General features: G+C 45.4%; 1 protein-coding gene across 1 annotated transcript in view; it reads right to left on the reverse strand.

The window, feature by feature from the left end:
- LOC103262606 (DNA-dependent protein kinase catalytic subunit-like) overlaps nucleotides 1-6,610 on the reverse strand; it is a gene marked incomplete at its 3' end in the record, with an annotated part of 72,753 nt that overhangs the window by 61,568 nt on the left and 4,575 nt on the right. The window lies entirely within an intron of this gene.

Raw genomic sequence — 6,610 nt, forward strand, 5'->3', positions numbered from 1 at the left:
AAAAAAAAAAAAAAAAAAGTAGCAGCTGGAGGGCAGGTATCATGAGGGTTCGTGCCTCATTTCATGTGACAGACTGCTCCCAAACTGAATCAGAGCTGGACTCTTTCTCCACTGGCCCTTCCAGGGTCACTAAATAATTTGAGCATCTCTCTCTCTTATGACCTGTCCCGGAGGGATGTGCATGTCATCCTTGCTACCACCACACCCTCTTAGGAACAGAGCTGAATCCTGGCTAAAGCCCAAGAATATGCTGATGATCAAGAACACAGGCAGCCAGACTGCTACCCCTCCCAGGGGATGACTCCAACTAGGACTGTCAGCCCTCCTTCCCAGAGACAAAAGGGACCATGGGCAACCCCTTCGGGTCCCTCCCACTGTGGGAGCTTTTCTGTCCTCTCAGTAAATCCTGCTTTTAAAAAAAGGGGAGAGCCACATGTTCTCCAACCTTCTTGAGGCATGAAACGAGCCACCACTAAACAAGTTGACTATGACAAAATCAAGGAAATCACCAGAGGCCCAACGAAAATCCTGCCTCTTGGAGTCAACTCCAGTACTATACTAATCTAAACCCAGACACCCAAAAAAAGAATCTATCTTGGACATGCACTTCATTTCACAGTCAGCTCCTGAGAGTAAATGAAAGCTACAGCAACTGGAGAAGGGACCACAGACTCCCCAATCAGACTGGCTTTCAAAGTCTTTAATGAGGGAGAGGAAGAACAAAAAGAGGAGAAAAAAACAAAGAGACAATAGAGGAGTCAATAGCCAAAACAGGTTTACCAGCTCTTGGCTTCAGCCATTAGTGAAGCTATTCAAGGATCTCAGTTCTAACTATGCCAAGAAAACACCTCCGAGGGCCTGCTACTAATGTGGTCAGCTTGGACACTGGACCAAAGACTGTAAAAAGCCCTCTCCACCTACCCCATCCAATTTGCAAACAAAGAAGGCATTGGAAAAGGGACTGCCCTGCCCACAGAGCCAGGAAGGAAGCACTCCCCAGGCCCCTGCTATGCAACCACTGCAACCTGCTCAGTCTCTGCGGCTGAACTTTTAGGTTGTCTACAATCCAACTGACACACTCCAGATTCAGATCAAGGTGCCAACCACACCTTCCAGTTGGCTGAACCCAGGGTAGCACTGTCAGTAAGTCCATTACTTACCTTATTGGCACAAGGGCCACTTACTCAGCCCTTCTCGAGTTTTTAGAACCCCTCCTTCCTTCTTCCATCTCTATTATGAGGGTCAATGGAATTCTTTCTAATCCCTTGACTACACCACCATTAACCTGCCTGCTGGGAAATCAAGTCTTTAACCATTCTTTTCTCATTCTTCCCTCTTGTCCTATAGCCTTACTGTGAAGAGACATCACAACTAAGACAGGCACCGTCTTCTCCTCTATCCAGAAACCTCTTCTACTCACTTGTTAGGACTTCTTCATGAAGTCGATCCACCTCTCCCTAACATTCCACCATACATTCAAAATCAAAGCCCTCCCAAAGTCTGGGACACTTCTACCCCAGGAAGGGCATCACATATTACCCCGTCTCTGTATGCCTCAGAGACCCCTTTCCCTAGCCTAATAAACCTCAATAACCCCATCAGTCTCACAGTCCTACAAGATCTTAAACCTCTAATCACTCAATTTCTCACAGTCCAGCTTCTAAAACCAACCAGCTCACCTTACAATATCCCTATCCTTCCCATCTGTAAAGCCGACGGCTCCTACCACCTAATTCAAGATCTACAAATCCTTAAAACAGCTGTCATCCCTATTCACCTTATTGTCCCCAATCCCTTCACTGTCCTCAGTACTGTCCCACCAAACACTCAATACTTCAGTCTTGAATCTCAAAGATGCTTTCTTTACTATTGCTGTCTCCAGAATCTCAAAACCTTTACTTCGACCAATCCAGACACACACCATTCCAACAACTTAATTTGACCATTCTCCCCAAGGACTCCTGGGACACCCCCTACCCTTTTCTGTCAAGTACTAGCCTCTGATCTTTCTCAACTCTCATTTGCAGTCAGTACCCTCCTCCAATATGTTGACAGTCTACCATAATGTAGCCCATCCCTTTCTTCCTTTCAACAAGACACTGTTACCTTTCTTGCTTTTCTGTATTACAAAGGATATCAGGTCTCCACCACTAAAGCACAACTTAACCTACAACAAGTAACTTATCTGGGACTGCAACTGACCCCAGGACACAGGGCTATAACCACTCAGAGAAAACAACAAATTGCCTGCTTACCACCCCTTCACTCCAAAAAGGAATCCTGTGCTTTCTTGGGACCTACTGGATATTTCAGAATTTGGATCCCAAATTACAGTCTTCTTGCTAAACCTCTTTATGAGGCCACCCAGGAACCAAACACGAGCCTCTTAACTGGCAGTCTGCAACTCAATCTGCTTTTAACACCCTCAGAAAGGCTCTTACTCAAGCCCCAGCCCTGGCTCTTCCAAACCTCCCAAAGAATTTTCTTCTATACATAACAGAGAGGGTAGGACTAGGTCTAGGGTTATTGGGACAAAAATACAGACTGTATTTAAAGGCTGTGGCCTCTCTTTCAAAACAAACAGATAATACTGCAGAGGGATGATCACCTTGCCTCAAGGTTTTAGCAGCCACTGCCATACTAACACAAAAGTTAACAAACTCACATACAGCCAACACATGGACGTATACTCTCCTCATCAGGCTAGAGACAGTCTAAACAACAATGTCTACTGATTCCTCACCAGCTTTCACCTTACCCAGTACCAGACCCTCCTGGTAGAAAATCCTAACATCACCATCCAGAGTCGACTACCTTAAACCCTGCCACTCTCCTTCCTACATCAGGTCCTAGCATGCTCCTGCTCAAAAACACCAGAAATCAGAAATCTCAAGGGCAGTCACAGCAAATCCAACAGACATTCCTCTTCTTAACCCAGATCATGTCTGGTACACAGAGATGGCAGCAGCTTTATCCTAAATGGGGGGAAAAGTTGGGTACACTATTACTACTGCCACCCAACACATAGAAAGCGCTTCACTTCCCCCAGGCACGTCAGCACAAAAGGCAGAACTCATTGCCTTAACCAGAGCACTTACCTTAGGAGAAGACAAAAGACTTAACATCTATACAGATTCCAAACACACCTTTCACATCTTACATTCACATGCAGCCATATGGGAAGAAAGAGGACTCTTAACTACCAAGGGAAGACTCATTAAGCATGCACTTCCCATTCTACAACTTACTAAGGCAGCCCAGCTCAGGTCTCTGTCAGACACTGCAAGGGACATCAAAAAGCACAAGACTTAACAGCACCAGGCAATGACAAGGCCGACAAGGAAGCTAAGAGAGCCACCCTGCCCCCTTTTCCAGCTGCTTCAGCACCGACCCACTTCCATTACTCCAGCATGCTCTGAAAGGAAGCCATGATTTCTAAAGGATCAGGGAGCTACAGCAGAAGGACCATGGGTGACCCTCCAGAGAAGGCTCATTTCACCCACTAGCCAAGAACGTGAAACCCTCACACACCTTCTTCACAACTCATCACACACAAGGAAAAGGCCACTCTATAAACTCTTAAGTTCTCAAATCGTCTGTTCTAACTTAATTAAAATTATCACCCAGGCCTGCCCTATCTGCAGAACTATTAGCCCTCAGGGATATCTAATAGAGCCACCTCCTTCGTCTTACTCACCAACTAAGGGGACACCTTCCAGGACAGGACTAGCAGCTTGATTTTACACACATGCCTAAATACAAAAAATACAGACACCTACTGACATTCACTGATACTTTCTTGGGCTAGTTAGAAGCCTTCCCTGAAGGCCTCTAAAAAGTCCCTGAAGTCACACAGGCCCTCATAAATGGCATCAGTCCTGGCTTTGGCCTCCCATCTCCTTCCAAAGCAGTAAAGGTCCTGCTTTCACTTCTCAAATAGCTCAGCAGGTTGCACAAACACTAGGTATCACTCCAACTTCATACAGCATATCATCCTCAATCTTTGGGGAAAATAGAGAAAGCTCGTTCTACTCTCAAACAACATCTAATGAGACTATCTATTGAGCTCCACCGAGGATGGCCACAACTCTTACCTTTAGCACTTTTAAGGTTCAGGGCAACTCCTAAGGCCCTCCTGTTTCTCACCCTCTCGAGCTTACATAGGAAGACCCCCTACAGCACCACAGGGTTCCCACTGAGTTCCCCCACCCCTGGGAAATGATCTCCCAGCCCTTGAACTAACTCAAGGCTTCTGAAGGATTATGCAAACTAACATATCCCTGCCCCCAGGATCCAGCCTGTCCCGGAGCCAGAGGCTACTGGACAATTTACCTGACCAAACCAAGACCTTCCAGCCCCCATGGATGGGATCCTTTCAAACAACATTAACCACCTGCAGCAAAATTTTGGGGGTTCTCCTCCTGGATCCATCTATTTCAATCAAGATAGCACTTCCACCAGCCCCAGAAGCTCCAGCACTAGATAAGCTTAAACCAGACCACTATACGCTGGAATCTCTAGGTGACCTCAAATTTCTCCTCAAAAAGGTAAACTCATAAATGTCTCCAGGACCAGATATTAAGGCTTTCAGACATCACATTTATTTTCTAATCCTCTCTGAGCATTGGTGGGGACCAGAAATACTACAACTTCTTTTGAGACTAGCAAAAAGATTATTCTCAACCTGCTGCTCTGTCAAGCACAAACTCATATAGACAGTTGTAACAACTGGTATCTCCAACCTAAATACAAAGACTTTGAAATTTGGGTATGCCTAATCTATCACCGGGTGTCCTGTCATAAAATCGAATACTTTAAATACATTACAAAATCACATCCAGCTGACAAACAACTTTAAAGCAGCCCCTGCAGCCTTTATTACAGTTTTATCAGCCTTAAGAGCATGAGCCTTTGCCCAATGCTTTGTTTGTAAACTCTAAGCCTACACAGTTGCTTGTTACAGTTTTTTCATTAAATCTCCATTAGCATTTATTCCTGGAATGCTCTCCTCTTACCTAGGCAGGCAGGGACATCTCTACATCCCAAACCAGCAGGTAGCAGCCACGGAAGTAAGACCATCGCCCAAACTCCTTAGCACTAAGTAAGATTATTTCAAAACAACAAGAGGAGGGAATGAAAGGGCAGAATCAGGCCAGGCATGGTGGCTCAAGTCTATAAACCCAGCTCTCTGGGAGGCCAAGGTGAGAGGACTGCCTGAGCCCACAGGTTTGGAGACCAGCCTGGACAACTTGGCAAGACCTCCTCTCTATAATAAATCAAAAAATTAGCCAAGTAGGGTGGCATGTGCCTGTAGTTCCAGTTACTTGGAAAGCTGAAGTGGAAGGACTGCCTGAGCCAAGCAAGTCAAGGTTGCAGGGGCCATCCATGAGCATGTCACTGTACTCCAGCCTGGGTGACAGAGTAAGACTCCAACTCAAAAAAAAGGGGGGGGGCAGAATCAAAACGGAGTTACTATAATCATCCTAAAACAAACCTAACAGAAACTTGGCTCAATTTCTGCCAACATAACTGAATAGCAGTTCAACTTCCCCAAGCGCCTGATTAATTACACTCTAACCATGGGTCACTAACCTTAATAAGAATAACCTACTACATTTTAGAACATTTAGAACCCAAGAACACCACCACAACCCCAGCTAAGTTTCATTATACCTTTAGTTCCCTAGGTGAAAAGAAAGCTAGTATCTGAGTTTTAAGAATTTGTCTTAGTACGCCCCTGTAGTTCCAGCTACTTGGAAGGCTGAGGAGGAAGGACCGCCGGAGCCCAGCAAGTCGAGGCTGTGGTGGCCGGGAGCATGCCACTGCTGAGACTCAAAAAAAAAAAAAAGAATTTGTCTTATAGACCCTGGCCCAGTCTCCCTGTCTATATAAATGGCTAATCAACATGGCAACGACAAGTCCCCCCTCCCACACCATCAAGTTCCTCTTTGCAAAACAGCTCACTTTTTTAACTTCCTAGAAAGAATCTTATAAACCCCTAGCCTCAAACATTCGGGTGCTGACACTTCTCAGTGTCTGGACCCTTTCTTCTCTTGGAAAGTGAATCAAGTCGTTTGCCTGATTCTTGTACAAATCTTTGCGACCCGCAGCAATGACCTAATACCAACCTAGCGATTCTTGAAATGAAAAAGCTATTTATGGAGACAGGTAAGTGATTACTGAAGAGCCAAGGTGGGGGGAGAGGCAAATATGGCTCTAAAAGGGTAGCACAAGGGACCCTTGTGGTGATGAATCTGTTCAGTATCTTGCCTGCAGTGGCATACATAGAAACCTATACGTGTGATAAACTGTACAGAACTAAATACACACAAACACATGCGCATAACACTGGTGAGGTCTGAGGAAAGTCAGAGATGGATGGTATTAATGTTAATGCCCTGTTATACTATAGTTACGAAAGATGTCACCTCAGGGAAAAACAGGGAGGGTATATGGATCTCTGTGGATTACCTCTCACTACTGCATGGAAATTTACAATTGGTGTAAAAGTTCAAAGCAGTAAAGAGGCAATTCTTGTTAAGAATATGAATAATAGCCGGGTTCGGTGGCTCAGCCTGTAATCCCGCGCCTTTGGGAGGCTGAGGTGAGT

Source organism: Carlito syrichta, unplaced genomic scaffold, assembly GCF_000164805.1.
Source record: "Carlito syrichta isolate Samal-C Ts95f unplaced genomic scaffold, Tarsius_syrichta-2.0.1 Scaffold304564, whole genome shotgun sequence".
In the NCBI taxonomy this organism is placed as follows: Eukaryota; Metazoa; Chordata; class Mammalia; order Primates; family Tarsiidae; genus Carlito; species Carlito syrichta.